Raw genomic sequence first — 17015 nt, 5'->3', positions numbered from 1 at the left:
ACTCTACCCTCCTTCAGCTCTCAGCCCGGGAAACGCTCCACATGAAAGAGGCTCTGAGCTCCACATAGGACACAGAAATTCTCCACGCACTCCTTCCCCAAGAAGACCTTCCACAAGGAAAATGAATTTTTGTTTCAGAAAAAAAAAAAAATATTCTCTTTCAATAGTATCTGCCCAGCAGATCAAACTGATTTGTTTGTTTGTTTATTAGTTGTGTATGAAGTACTCTTTCAAATTATAACCAAATGTGATTTCAGATGGGATTTATATTTTCTCTGGAAATACACAGAGCTCACATATTTTGTAAATATATTAAAACGAATTCAGGGAGAACCAACGTTTATTTTATTTTTTTTCCACAAGAAACGTAATGTAGGCAAGATCATGATGTAGAAAATTTTGGTTTTCCTCAGAGTAGCTCCTTCTTTGTAAATTAAACATACAGGTGTACACTTCCCATCTTTCCTAGTCTAAGTTATTTTATTTCTTCCAAATCACTCTGTGTATATGTGTGCCCCCAGCATGCATGCCTCGAGAAGTCTGTCAATAGAAAATTAATACTGATGATAACAATAATAATTTATCTATCTTACATTGCGATTGTCCCAATGGCTCTTTCAAGTGTTGATACGGTACAGGAAAGCAGCGTTGGGTAAAAGAAAAAGAAAAAAATTTGAACTAAACAAATAAATATTGCTTAGCAATTCTGCAGAGAGTCTGTGTGGCGTTGGAGGAGTGTGGGCATAGAACCGGAAAGACTGGCTTTGGAGCCTAAACTCCACATTATGGCTCTCATTTTCAAATTCAGTATCTGTATTTGTAGGCAAATAATAACAATGATATTATCTTCATTATATTACATGTGCTCTTTGTGCATCAAATATAAGAATATATGGAAGGTTGTGCTATCACATATTATTCAAAGTTTTTATATATATTTAAATTATCTGATATTGCTATACTTTATAATATAGCACTTTGTTCTACAGTGTGGTCAAGTAAGTTTGGGTAACAGGCTACATATTTGAAGATTCATAGTGCAAAATTCATTTTAAATGCTTTGAAAAGTCCAGTAGCAACAACCACGCTGTTCTACTAAAGATGTCTAAAGCCAGTTCTTGCATGGCAGTTTTTCAGGTATTACCTATTAAATGTTGCATTCAGTCGCTATAAGCTATATTCTATGAAATCTCCCCTTAAACATTTAGAAATTGTCACCAACACAGAAAGCAGTAAGTAAGTCCCAGAAATGCAACTGGTTGTTTGAGCGTTCTCTTCACTGGCATGTCGAGGACCAAGATGAGATAAAAAGTCCGGTGAGGTGTGGTTTCACTTCCTTTACCTCAAGGTGTATCTCCAGGCTCCATCTCCACATTGAATGAACGAGCTGCTTCTGATCGATGTTGTAAGAGATTCTGTATGCATCCAGAGATTTGTAGTCCCTATGTCATTGTGAGTCTGTGCTAGCGAGTTTCCATGACTAAATAAAAAGCACCTGAGATACTCAACCTGTGAAGAGAAAAGGTTTATTTTGGCTTAAAGTTTTAGAGGTTTCAGTCTATGGTCAGTTGTCTTGTTTTATAGAAATAGTGTTTTGTGGTAGAAGTACACAAAAAGGGCAAAACCTCTCAGCTCAGGGCCAGGACACAAAAGAGGGAGAGATAAAGAGGTCAGGATCCCACTAGCCTCTTCAGGAGCACACCTCCAAGTACCTCAATACCTCCCACTAAGCCCCACCTCTAAAAAGTCCACTAACCATTTTTGATAGCTTTATGCTGAGAACTATGCCTTTAATATATGGGCATTTGGAGATTCTTAAGATCCAAACTATAACAGGATTCTACTGGCATCTAGTGTATAGAAACCAAGGATGCTACTTAACACCATGGAAGGCCTGGTATAGCTCTCTATTTTGAAGGTTTATTTAGCCAAGTGTTAATGGTGTCAAGGTTGAGAAAGCCTGCCCTAGAGTTCCATTTGGCCTCTCTTATACGTGTCTTGTATCCAAGTCTCTCCCATGTTGGAATCAGCTCCCCTCAAAGCCTTGCCTCCGGGTCTTCCCAAGCCTAGGCAAAGCAGCTGGGATTTTGTCTCAGGCTCAGGGTGGAGCTTCAGGCTTCAGTGACAACAGAAAGTGGACATTCATGCTCTTTCTTGCAGAAAGGACTCATTCTACTTTGCACAGTAAGAAAATGTAGATATTTCTCTTTCCAATAAATATATATTTAAATATTTAAATATTGACTAAATAAATACCTTTTCAATAAAATTCCCTTAGATATATAAAATCCGATGAATCACAAATAAATTCACAACACATGCTGTATCTGTAAGCAGAAATCACCCCACATGTCACCACAACACTGGCTACCGCTTTTATTTCCATTCAAAAAGTCGTTGCACTGTCCAGAAAAATCCTTGGAATTAAATGTACTATTCATTCAATTTTTTCATTCATTTCACTAATAATGATTCCAATAAAACCTATTATGTTATAATGCGATTGTCCTGTTCCTGAGAATCTGCTAGTTGTCAAAGAGCTGTATTAGTAGCTTTCAAAAAGACTTTCTATAACTGTATTTAAGAAGAAAGTGAAATAACAGAAGTGGTTCTATGACTTTAAAGGTAACTCTAAGGCAATTCCTATAGTAACTAAATATAATCAAGAAAATTGGGTGTTTGACATGGATTTCTTAAATCAAGCGTAACTTTCCTTTTTCTAAGATCACTGTGCTTATCACCAACAAGGTTCTGTTCATACACTGTCATCTCCTTTATCATTCATTGTTATAAAAAAGAGAAATTAAAATCATTTAAACAGAATAGCAACAGGAGTCACAGGAACTATTTTCAGATTTCTTCTTGCTCTCAAGAGGAATTAATCAATATGGTCCATATGATGTAGATTTATATCCTAATCAGCAGACTGTATTACCCACTTTACTTGAGATATATATGACCCAAAGGAGATGTATGCCTATAATGACAGCACTGGAAACAGAGAGGAAAATAATATGGCCAGACCCTCTAGTGTTTTAGTGTCATATTAAATATGCATTTCAAAACTTAGTAGGTAATACAACAAATTCAACATTAAGAGACCATTTTCTGTGTGTAATTTCAAATATGAAAAATAGGGCTTTAGGTTTGTTGCAAAAAAAAAGTGACCCATCAGTTTCCAAAATTAAATGTTCTACACTTGGTTTTCAAATGAATTTGAAAAACACTTGATAAACTTGTAATATGTTTTACAAGTTACCACCTCATAGTAGTTATCTTAAAATAATTTAACTACCGAGGGTGGTGGTGAGCATTTGTAATCCCCGCGCTTGGGAGGCTGAGACAGGAGGATCTCACAGGCTCAAAGCCAGACTCAGCTACTTATTGAGGCTCTCAGCAACTTAGTGAGACCCTGTTTCCAAATAAAATATAAAATAGGTCTGGGAGGATAGCCCAGATGTTGAAGGACCCGAGTTCCATCCCCAGTAACACACACACACACACACACACACACACACACACACACACACACAAACACACACACACACACACACACACACACTTAACCTTTAGGCTGTTGTTAGTGGACACTTATGTAACATTGAAAGATGAATATTAAAAATAATATATTGAACAAAATCAGGATGTGCTCCCAGGTTGTTGCTATTACAGAGGATTCGTGTAATGTTCAAGAAAGTGCCCTGTACATTGTATGTGCACAAATAAAAATTCAAATTGTTACTGGAATTTATCTATGACAGGTAGAAATAAGGGCAGAAACAACCATCCTTAATTGGGAACCTCTCAAAATCAGCAGAGAATATATTCAATTGAGTTGCCAATGCATCCACAGCCTGCAGTATATCGAACACAAGAAAACTGAGGGGAATGTTTTTGTTGCTTTTAGCAGGTGGCAAAAAACTTGCCAGGCTCTCGGGATCTATTATTCATTATTAAATTCTGGCCCTTGGAAAGGATGCCACAGTTTCAATGAATGTTTGTGATCACCTTGTACCTATAAGGTAAAGAGACAATTTCTATAAAAAAAAAAAAAAAGCTTATCCTTCTTCATTGGCAAGGTATGTCTCTGTCTATAGAGGAGCCCCTAAGACTTCCGAGATGGTTCTGTTTACAAAAGGAAGGGAAATCCAAAGTACTGTATTATTTGAGAAATAGAAACAAGCCTGTTTTCATATCTTTTTAGTAAAAAACAAAATGGTTTGTTTAAGATCAACTTAATTATGGCATGATGTTGCATGCATATAACCCCAGTACTTTGGAGGCTGAGACAGGAGGATTGTAGGTTCCAGGCTAGGGCACAGTAACTTAATGAGTCTCTATTTTAAAATAAAAATATAAGGTTGGAGGTGTAGCTCAGAACTAGAACACAACTGAGTTTAATTATCAGTATCAAAAAATCATCTCTGGAAAGTATAAAATTTTGAATAGAAGAAATGGGAAAATAAACAATATAGCATTTTTCTTTATTTTGAAACAGGGTCTCACTGAGTTGCAGAGGGCTTCACTAAGTAGCTGAGGCTGTCCATGAACCGCGATCTTCCTGTCTCAGCCTCCCAAATGCTGGGATTACAAGCGTGCATCACCACACCCGGCTAATAAAGTATTTTTATTGTTTTATTATTTATTTATTTATTTATTTATTTATTTATTTATTTATTTATTTATGGTAGTACTGGGGTTCCTGGAAGCCCTTCTACCTTCGGCTACACTCACACGGGCTACACTCCCACACTTACTTTATACTTTTTTTTATGTGGAAACAGGGTCTCTTAAGCCAGCGTGGCTGGCTTCAAACCTGCCCGATCCTCCTGTCTCTGCCTCCCAAGCGCGGGGATTACAAGCATGTGCCACCACGCCCAGCAAAATATAGTATTTTTAAAAAGTGGTAATTTGCAAATTTAAAGAGCTGTAAGATTGAATTTTTTCTTAATTTGGTGCTAGTATTTGAACCAAGGGGGCATTCTACTCCTGAAATACACTCCCAGCCCTTTTTAAATTGCTGAGGCTGGCTTCAAACCTTCTGATCCTGTCTCAGTTTCCCAAGTACTGACATTGTGGGTATGTACCACCATGCCCAGCTGAAATATTTTTTTAGGAAGTAAAGGCATGTCTTTGAGATATTTTTAAATTGATGAAAATAGAGGGAAAATTTTAGAAAAGCTGTGACCCCAACCCAACACCATCCAAGAACAGACACCCACATGCATGAAATTATAGTGTGTGCATCCAGCAGTGAGGACACGTTTTTACCTTTCTCTCCCTTATTGCAAAGGAATGAGATGCTTGAGGCAGATTCTTACTTTAGGTATCACCTTCAGCTTAAAAAACAAAGTAACTGGTAAAAGATATGCTCAAAGATGACTTCACTGGGATTATTTTATTAAAAATTTAAATTTATTACCCATGGAAGGTTCATTGCAAGGTTCAAAGAGTAAAATGTAAAAGATCGCTAAGCTTGAACTAGACTCCAGTAATCTACTACCTAAAAAAAAAAAAAAAAAAAAAGCAGTCTGTCGGAAGGCTTCAGGGTTCAACGATGATCATTATTTATTTGCCTAAAGGCTACTTCTTCATATAATTTTTTTATATAGGTGAAGTTGAGTAAGGACTGTGCATATAAGTAAAAGTCTACATGTGTGTATGTACTTTTATGTAATATGTATGTGGGTGTGCATATATATGTATATATATCACATATATATCACATTTTGGAAGATATATTTATGGCCATATTTTTTTGAGAATAAAAATTTCCAGATAAACTCAGGGAACTGGATGGAACTGGATAACGTTTTGCTAAGTGAGATTAGTCAGTCACAAAAAGTAAAAAATCAGATTCTGTCCATAATATGCAAAAGCTAGGGATAAAAAGGGTCATAGGAGGAATTCTAGGCAAAGGAAAACCCTTAGAAGAGCAAATAAGGTGATTTAACTGAGGGGTATGGGTCGGGAGAAGAAGAAAATTACCTAATCTTTTAAAAAGTTATGGGTTAAGTAAAATAGAAATTAATCACAGTGTTGCTGTTTTGTTTCTACTACTTGGGCTTCTGAAGAGGAACATCACTGATGGACATCCCCATGCATTGGAGGTCTCATGTTCACCAAATTAGAGAACCTTTCTTTATAACTAATATCTATGGAGGTGTTTGTTGAAGCAAGCCATCAGAATGTGTCAACTACAGTTGCTAATATTGCCACTTTATAAGAAAAAGCAGTACTGGTGTATGTTAAATTATATTATCACCAGTTAATTGTTAAATTACTCATGATGTAATATTAATAGCATGATAAAATTATATCAAACCCCAAAGTAGAAATATGGGATATCAGCAGAAATAAATCAGCTTTTCCAAAAGACCAAATGTGAGTTCTGGTAGAAGCATGCGGCTTTCAAATCCTCTCATCAGATTTCACGCCCTGGCCATCCTGTAGGAGTTCATGATGATGAACATGTCTTTGAGGCTTTGAACATCAAGATTTTAATAATATAGTTTTGGGAACCCAAGAAGCAAAACTGTGCTGTTCATATTTTTCTCATTTTATTCACTATATATTTGTAAGCAGAATCCTAACACTTGTTTGGTGGGATTTGTCTTTTTCTCTTTGGAATGCCTGAGAATGTTGAGTCAGCACACTCACTGCTATAATCCAAGACAACTGACACCACAATTTAGTGGATGAAAGATCTATTTTCTCTCTTTTTTCTTGGAGAATTTTCAGTTCAGTCAACATGAGACCGGGGACCACATTTCTCAGGGCATGGAGGTTAGAAGCAGAGAAAGAGAGACTTTGAGACGTCACTTTCAGATCACGAAGGCTGGAAGTAAGAGCACAAGAGAGGAGGATCCATATATAATCCCCAAGACTACACCCCTAGGGACCCACCTTCTCTAGGCAAAATATACTAGGCCAGGACACCCCCCAGATAAATCCACTGTCATGCTGGGATTACAACTAAGCCCCACCTCCAACACTGCTATCTCGTTCCTATGAGGACTAGCAAGACATTCTATTTTTAACCCATTACCTATGTCTAGCACAGGTATTCAATAAAGATCACTAATCACACTGTGGGTCATTTGGCCTGACTTAGCTTTTGAGGTCAGAATATTCCTTCGCAGGACATTGTTCTTGATTAGGTGCAGTTCTTACTCACTAACATTGCTTCCTGGAGGATAAAGGGTGAACTTGCTGGCATGACCAGGAAGCTCCTCCTGTTCTCATCCCTGCATACAATCCCTTGATATCATTCTTCTTGAAATAATTTGCATTCTCCTTCTTCTCTCCCACTCCACTTTCAAACTACTGCAAATTCACCGTAAACTTTGCATGCGCTTTTATTTTTACTTTTTGCTCTGTGTGTGTGTGTGTGTGTGTGTGTGTGTGTGTGTGTGTGTAGTACTGAGGATTGAACACAGGCGTGTTCTACCCCGGATCTACACTCCTAGCCACATGGTATTATTATTTTTTTTGAAATAAGTTTTCACTAAGTTGCTGAAGCTAGCCTTAAACCAAGGATGCTCCTATCTCAGCCTCCAAAGTACTGGGATTATAGGCATGTGGCACCACACCCGGCTCATATATGATCCTTTCTCCTTGTGCACATCCATTCCAGTTATCATGTCTTATTCACATCCAGGACCAAGTTTGAAGATCATCTCTAGGATGGCCCTGCTGTGTACTGATGTCTCCAGAGTGCTCGCTTTCCCTCGTGGGTACACAGGTACCCTTCCTTGTAGTAATGTACCATGCTGTCTATTTACATCCCAACACCTATCAATCCCTACTCCATATCTGTTTTAGGAATACCAAGAAGTGTCTTTCATTTTCATACCTTTTTTTTCTACTTCAGTGTCTGGCAGTAAAGAGGTCCTCAATCAATCTTGAATGAGTAAATGAATGGATGGGTTTGCTTTTCTTTTCCCTAGAGCATTAGAATATACCAGGTGCTTATACTTTAGTTTTGTGTTAAACTGCATTTTCTGAACTCTAGCATTCATTGTTATGCCAGGAGAAATTTACTGAACATTTGCTAGGAAATCATGAACAGCCTTTAATTTAACCTCAGGACAATTGCTGCATATATATGTTTGTGTGTCTGTGTGGGTGTTTGCATATTTCTTTTCTGAGAATATACATATATAGTATGTGAATTATATAATATATATGAATTATATGATATCAGTTTGCAGAAAGGAATATAATTAGTTTTTTATTCATATAACTAGATCAAAACACCCGATTGATCCAGATAAATTTCATGTTGAAGTCACAAAAGGCTATTGAGGGTGAGCATATTTATTTCTATTTCAGGAAAGATGCACACTGCAGTTACTTAGTTGCAGCCAAGGAATGGGAGCGGGGCATGCCTGGTGGTCCATGTATATGTGTGACTGGGCTCAGGCATGGAAAAGCAAATGAGGAAGGGGGTTGGAATATTTGGGAGGTTGAACAAGACAATGGGATATGTTAAAAATAAAAAAGCCATGGAAAACTATACCAACACAAGCAGAAGACTGATTTTCACAAAACCTCAAAGGGATCAGCCTTCCAAACTCCAAAGATACCAAGAGACCTGGGGAGCTTAGAGTAAACAGATAAGATTCTGAGGTGAAAGACAAAAGCATGAAAAAAAAAAAAAAACAGATGTAAAGCAATGGGAAAGAGAACACCTGGACTGATAGAATGCTGGCTTCCAAATATCTCTAGTTGCAAAAACCATCAATAAAACTCCTTTGACCATGTATACACTATATAAAATAGTTCTTCCCCTTAACTGCAGAGGAGTTTTATGTGCCAAGAGCCTTCCTTAGTGGATTCCAGAAATCGCAGATAGTACTAAACTTTATATATACACTTTTTTTCTATACATACATATGTATGCCAAAGCTCTATTTATAAATCAGGTATAGTAAGAGATTAATAACATGAAGTAATCATAAAATGAAACAATTATAGTGTTATAATAAACCTTGTTTAAAATATAAAGACTGCTTATTTCTGGATTTCATTTAATATTTCCAGACCACATTGTACTACTGCAAACAAAACCGTGGAAAGTTGAAACTGCAGTTTAAGGGGGGACAACTCTACTTAACATCCGCAAAGCTGTAAATGTGAAATGTAGGATAAACTGTCTCAAAGAATCTCATCACAGATTACTTATTTTTTAAATGGAAGAATGGAAAATTATCCTCATTTTTAATAAGAAAATATCTGCTGAACTTCAAGCTAAGAAAGTGATCAAACTGAACAGCGTTGAAACAGGGAGCGGCTGTCATCTTTTTTCTCCTGATGAATGCAGCACTACAGCAACCGAGAAGAAATAATGTCAAGAGAAAATGTTCGTCGGGACTCTAGTTCCCGGAAGTGAAAGTACCCGGAAGTGTTCATCGGGATTCTAGTTTCCGGAAGTGAAAAGGCACCGGAAGTGTTCATCGTGACTCTAGTCACAGGAAGTGAAAGGTATCCAGATCATAGAAGTGAAACTGTTCCTATTTGTGTATAAAATGATCTTGTATTCAGCAAATCTTAAGACATACTCAAAGCTCTCTTAGAACTAACTGATCAATAAACAATTTCAGAAAACTGGCAAGTTACATAATCGCCGCCCGCGAATTTGTTTTTTATTTTTATATTTTAGCAGTGAACACTGACAATAAAATGGAAGAAGGCAATCTAATTTACAATGACACCAAAAAATAAAATACATGAGAGTAATTAAAGTATAAAATGAAAAGGCATGTGAAACTTACACAGTAAAGACAAAAATTTTTTTTTAAATATTAATAGCAAGTAATGAAGATGTGGAAAAGTCAATAGGCACAGGTAAAAACTTTTTCAACAAGACCCCAAAGGCACAAGAACCTAAAAGGCAGATCAATACATGGATTGGATTAAACTGAAGAGATCTAAAGCAAAGGAAACTATCATGAACCTCAACAGAAACAAACAGAATGGGGGAAAATTTTTTTCAACTATTCCTCCAATAGAGAACTAATACCTAGAATATACAGAGAACTCAAGAAACTCAGCACTGGGAAAACAACCAAATTTAACAGAAATGGGCAAGCAAATAGACACTTCACAAAAGAAAAAATTTAAGTGGCCAGTAAATGTATGAAAAAATGCTCAACATTATTAGCAATCAGAGAGATGCAAATCAAAACTAATCTGAGAGTTCACCTGACTCCAACTAGAATGGCAGTCATTCAAAACACAAACAAAAATAAATGCTGGAGAAGATGTGGAGAATTGGGAACTTAAATACATTGTTGGATTGGAAATTAGTGCAATCACTTTGGAAAACAGTATGGAGGATCCTCAAAAAAATGGGAACAAACTTTTCATATGATCCAGCAATACCACTTCTGGGTATCTATCTATCCAAAATAACAGAAACCAAACTACCAAACTAATGCATACATAGCTATGTTCATAGCCACACAATTCACAATGGCTATACTATGGAACCAGCCAAGATGTTCATAAGCAGATGAACGGATTATAAAACTATGGGATATATGCACAGTGGATTTTATTCATTCATAAAGAAGAACAAAGTCATTTCCCAGGGCCCAAATCTAAGAGAAAGAATGTTCTAGTTACTATATATGACCTAGTATTTTGTAATAGCACCTCAAATGGACTAAAACTAAGAGTAATAATTTCATAAACATTTTTCATATATGCAAATATGTTTCAGATATACAATTACTCTAACAACTTGACCGCCCATGTATCTTTTCCTGCCAAACAACGGAAGTTACTGTTTGCTTTTAGCAACTAAGAGAGTAAGCCTGAAAAAGGGAGTTCCAGAATTCAGGAAACTAAGTCTTCACACTATCAAACTCTATAAAGACACTCTAAAATGAGAGTTGGCGGCAGATTGGGAGAGCAACAAAAAAAAAATCCACACAGAGAAACCATTGTTGTTGGCGAAACTCTCAAGGAGGGGGACAACGAGAAAATGTGCATTTTTAGCAAGTCCTCAAGTGATACTGATGCTACAGGTTTGGGGAGTATATCTTGAGAGTTACTTGTTCAAGAAGTCATTCACCTTTGTGGCCAAGGGCTTTTGCAGGTGACAAGAGATCAGTCAATTGCATAAGCCAAGGCAAAAATGCTATGGAAATTCAGGTGTGGTGGCGCACGCTTGTAATCCCCGTGCTTGGGAGGGGGAGACAGGAGGATGGCGCAGGTTCAGAGCCAGCCTCGCTGGCTTAAGAGATCTTGTTTCCAAATAAAAAAATATAAAATAGGTCTGGGAGTGTAGCCCGGAAGTAGAAGGGCTTCCAGGAACCCCAGTACCACGAAAAAAAAAATACATATATATATTCTCTATCACTGGGCTTCATCTCCAGCTTCCTTCGTCAATTTTTTTAATCATCGTTTTTTGAAATCAGTTCCTTGCACTTCAGTTACTCGAATTCAGCATCTAAGAGAACCCAAAGCATAATAGTGAGTGCTCAAGAAAAATTAGTTTAATTAGTGAAGTATAAAAACAATTTTAAAATATTAAGCTTCTTGGTAGTCCTTTAAGATACTTTTGTAAAGGCCTGGTTTTTTTTTTAGCCTGCTACTGTTCAAACAATTCATCTACAGCCTGAGAATTAATAGTAACGCAGCATTAGAAGTTTAAGTCCCAACTAATATATCTGTTGTTGAAAATTATCTTAAAAATATCATATCATTCATTATAAATTCTTTCATTTATAAAGTTAATTACCAATTTCTCTCACTGAAATTTTAGGGGTCCAGTGGAAAGTCAAATATGGTTAATGGGCTCCATTTATTAGTCAGGACAATGTTGATAGGCTTAAAACTGCCACAAAATATTTAGAAAGAAATTATTATTATTATTATTATTATTATTATTATTATTATTATTATTATTATTACTGAAGCAGACTTCCAAAGGCTAACATTTTTCCACACTAAGCTCGGAACAAGGGAACCTGTCAAACAGGAAGCACTTTTAAAAGCCGAGACATGAGAATAATGCTTGTCAGTTTTCCTTGGTGGACAAAGTGATATTGAAAGGTTTAGATCCTTAAAGAAAAGAAAAAGAAGTGCTTTTCAAAGCCTGGGTGATACCTCAGGTGACAGGGACCCGCTGCCTGAGGGCACTTCCACAGGCTACTGCGGTCTTCCTCCCACAGATGCTGTTGAAAAGGTGGTTTTATCCTCAGGCAAAGCTTCATGGATTCAGTGAAAGCCCTCTCCAACATCGTATGGCGTGTCACAGAACTGCACACTCTTCTCACCCGGCTTATAATGAGGTTTTCTCACTGCTATTACCTGAGCCCCAAAATGCACATTAAAAGACATTGTCAATTAACATTTGGATCAAAATGTGACCTACATTACTCTTGACATAGTTTCATGGAGACCGTCCTGGGGAGTCCAAATGTCTACTCATCCATTTCAACACTATTACTAAGAAGGTAGGATGTTCAATTAAGAGAAGGTTATCCCTTTAGATCCATAAGAAAAAACATAAGAATTCTCTATATTACTATTATGTGATATCACTTAATAAGTGGACTTTCCTTGAAGCTATGCTTCTATCAGTTCATATAGATAAAGATTCAGGAAACCTGGACTCAATTCCCCTGACTTTAACCGTGAGAAGACAGACCACACTGCAGCCTCACTGTCTTTCTTTATAATAAGGGGAAGTTTGACTGCCGGAAATAAAAAGCCATGTCTGATATACATTTAGTTATTTCAGTTCTGTCTTGTGTCTTTTAAATGGTTTCTACTTTGATCTATTAAAGAAGGGCTCAAAATAGGCTTTAAAAAGGGCACCAAATATAGATTAAATGTATACCATTTATGTTCAATAAAATTTATTTTAAAAAAGAGTAAAGAAGACATAATATTGAGAAATTAAAATTAACAAAAATAAAAATGTAACTGCACAAATGTTTATGCAAAAAATACACGATTCACACTTTTAAAAAATTTACTGGGGCTGCGATTCTTTAATCAAGAAGAACGATCATAATATGCCTGGGTAAACTGGGATGAGGCCAATATTTCCATCTCTCATCTCAATGTAAGCAGATTAGAAGTTGTTACTTTTGCAAGATGTAAAATAATAACAGAAAATCCTGAAAAATCAATGACTTGTTTTGGATTCACTAAATAACTTGAGTAAACCCCAAATCTAGAAAAGAGATTAATCCAGAAATTATGACTTTAAGTAAAATGTTTATTTATCTGGAAACAGTGCTATCTGAATCATAAACTAGTAGGAACACACTGTCAGCTAGGAGCTCGTGTGGACTATTAAGGGAGACAGAATCTTTAGGGTTCATGGTTTTGGGGAAAGCATACTCACTGGGTTATCATGGTGAGGATTACTGCCAAATCACTTCATGCTCTCAATGAGATAAAGGGAAATTATGACTATAAAATATATCCACTCCTAAAACCTACTAGATAACAAGTCCCTACTTGCCAGATTGAGCTAGAGCCTTATTCAGTATAGAGAAGGTCATTTCTCTGACTATAATCCTGTCCAGCTTTTCTTTCTCATGTAAGGGGATGATGAGTAAGAAACATAAATAAAGGACACTGAGACATTTATTCATAAAATTTAAAATTTTCTTCCCCCACAACTTACCACTGCAGGGTTCATAGAGTACCAAGATCTTGGTTCTGTCTGAGGGGGAGGTCTTAAGGAAGTATAAAGATAAGGAAGAGAAAATGGCAATAGAAGAATTTGGAAATGCTTTTACCTATGGCTATAGCAATCCTTAATCACAGCTCACTTTTGACCCAAATTAACACAAAACCTTACACTGAAGGCCTATTTTCCACAGTTCCTAATACTTAAGCATCCCAGGCAAATTTTAACAATAACATCAAAATACAAGCCTGATAAAAGTTAAAAAGAAACTTAATGTGAAGAGACAAAGCAAGAATCAGAACAAGATTAAAATATAACACACATTTTGGAATATCAGAGGGGATTTATTAAGAACTAATAAGTTAAAATAAAAAGACAAGCAGGAAAGATGGATAATGAAAAAAGAGAGCTAGAGACAAAAAAATAGCTTTTAAAAGAAAAGACGTAAAAAATGAGATATGAGGAATGCTTTCAACTGGTTCATCAGAAACATGGGTAGGACCAAGAAACAAATAAGTAAACTTGAAAATATGTCACTTGGGTCTTCCAAAATGACATTTCAAAGGGAAAAGGTAACAAGCAATAAAAACAAAATTGAGTGGCATGTCCAAGAACTATCGATAATTTCAAAAGGTTTAACTCTTGAAAAATTCAAGGTAATGAAAATATTTTAGAGACTATAAATGTTAAGTTTAAAAAGACATACCCTGAATATAAAATGTCCAATTATCACTAAGAGAAAGCAGAAAAAAGAAAAAACGGGGCAGAAATAGAAAACAGTAACAAATGTGATAGACATGAATTCAGTTATGTCAATTATCACTTTAAATGTAAATGATGTAAATCTATGAATTAAAAAACAGAGACTTTTCAGAATAGCTATCTTTATAAGAAGTTAATATCAAATATGGAGTCAGCTAGATTAAAAGTAAAAGAATAAAGAAAAATATACCATAACACTTCTAATCAAAATAAAATTTTAATATCTATATTTATTCTGAATAAATGAACCTCAGAACAAGTAAATTATCAGAGACAAAGAAAAACATTACAAATTGGTAAAAGTAGTTATGTTTCTAGAAAGATAAGAATGATATACAGATTGAAAAATAAAATATCATTTCTTTGAAGATGACAAGCTTGTCTTTATGAAATATTTAAAGAACAGACAAAATTACTCCTGGAGCTGATAACTGAATGCATTAAAGAAGTAAGATACAAGGTGAATATTTAAACAGTCAGTTTTCCTCTACATAAGCAAGAGACAACTGAAATTTTAAGTTTAAAAATAATTACTGTTTCTAATGTAGTCTAGAAACTGACTTTTAACAATAATGTTTCAGTACTATAATAATATGATTTTCCAGGAACATGCTTTTAGTAAAAATTATGCTCTAATGTTGAATTGAGTCCTTTTAATGTTTCAGTTGAAATTGGCAGATCCTCCTCCTTTTTTTTTTTTTTTTTTTTTTTTGTGGTACTAGGGGTGGAACCCAGAGGCTTTCTACCTCCAGGCTATACTCCCAGACCTTTCTTGTAATATTTTATTTGGAAACAGGGTCTCACTAAGTTGCTGAAAGCCTCACTAAGTAGCTGAGGCTGGCTTCGAACCCGTGCGATCCTCCTGTCTCAGCTTCCCAAGCGGGGGGATTACAAGCGTGCGCCACCACGGCCAGTGGCAGATCCTCCTTCTGATGTTTGGTAGTATCTGGGAATGCAGATCCTAGTCAGCCCACAATCACAAGGAGGAAAATGAACACTCCTGTGTTGTGCTGCTAAGCTATTCTGTTTAGTAGTTTAGGTGTATTAACACACTTTCTACTCACAGTATTTTCAGTTTAAAGAGTTCTGTTGTAATGAGACTCTATTATAAATGAAGAAACAACTGAAGTCCAAAGGCATAAAATATGTGTAAACTGAACAAAATGTCTTAAGGAATAGATGCAGAAAGAGACTGATGAAAGAAATCAAAGAAAAAGTAAATAAAGCAATATTTCATATTCACGTAGGAGGACACCTAATATGGTCAAGATTATGGTTCTTCCCAACTTGATTTATTATAATCCCAATCCCAATCCCAGCATGATGTTCTTTAGTTGTCAAAGAAAAGATGAAAAAATAGAGAATAGCCAAAGACCTGATCTAACCACTGGTCTAATAAAGAAGAGCAAAGTTGAGTCACCCTATCCAGTTGTTGAGACTTACTATAATATAGCAGCAATAGTCAAGACAGTGTAGTTTTGGTGAAAGAATAGCCATATATATCAATTAAGCAGAACAGAGAGACCAGAAATAGGCTCACATAAATAGACTCTATGGGTCTTTGTTAAAAGAGCATAGATGATTTAGTGGAAAAAGAGTAGTCTTTTTTTGTGTCTGTAGGCAAAAAAAAAAAAAGTGAACCTAGACACACATCTTATACTTTCCACAAAAATTAATCTATAGTAGATCACAGATTTTAATGGAGAACAATAAAATGACTAGAAAAGAAGACAGGAGAAAATATGAGTATTTTCATGATTTGTGATGTGGATTTAGATAATATGAACTTATTTTAATAATGCATTATAATGGCTTATTAATTGTTATTTGGTACTGAGCTTGAATCGAGGGGTATTCTACCTCAGATCTATTTTACCTTCAGCCCTATTTTACTTCTTCTTTTGAAGCAGGATCTCACTAAGTTCCTGAGGGTCTCTAGGTTTTCATACTATCTAAGGATTGGGGAAAAAAATCTAGGTATGTAACAGATAACTGTCTCTGCTCTGTGTTATAATGAAAATTATCCTCATCCTTATTTTGTACATCTTACCGATCTAACACTCACCCATGAGTCTCACTGATTTAAACCCAAGGGCTCATGTTCATGACACAGGTCTACATTTTAAAAGGCAGAGGAATCTTTACTTCTCAGTTCCTAAATTGGATTAGGAATGCCCCCTTCTCTAGCTTTATCAGTTATTAGTTTATCAGTTAAAGCTGCATGATTATCTTTCATGTGTCCAAAGAAATCCTAGGCACACTGACACTTCAGGTCAGTTTTTATTTTGTGGTGTATTCTATCCTCATGTATTCACTAAGTTCATTTATCTCTCAAATGATACCCTATCCAGGCTTACCTGAGTAACTCCATCTAATAATATTTCAATGCAATATTATCCTGAACATTTCCACCTAATACTATTTCAATGCAACATTATCCTGAACACTTCTTATATTTTAATCCCTTGTTTTTCATTTTTAGAGATAATAACTAATAAAATTTTAATTGTTGTTTATAATCTCGCTTACTATATATGTCCCTGACTGAGATATTCAGTACATGAAGACAGGAATTTTTGTCTTTGGAATCTTTAGT

This window comes from Muscardinus avellanarius, assembly GCF_963383645.1.
Source record: "Muscardinus avellanarius genome assembly, chromosome: 15".
Taxonomy (NCBI): domain Eukaryota; kingdom Metazoa; phylum Chordata; class Mammalia; order Rodentia; family Gliridae; genus Muscardinus; species Muscardinus avellanarius.
The sequence above is the reverse complement of the archived record's forward strand: the minus strand, read 5'-3'. Positions refer to the sequence as shown.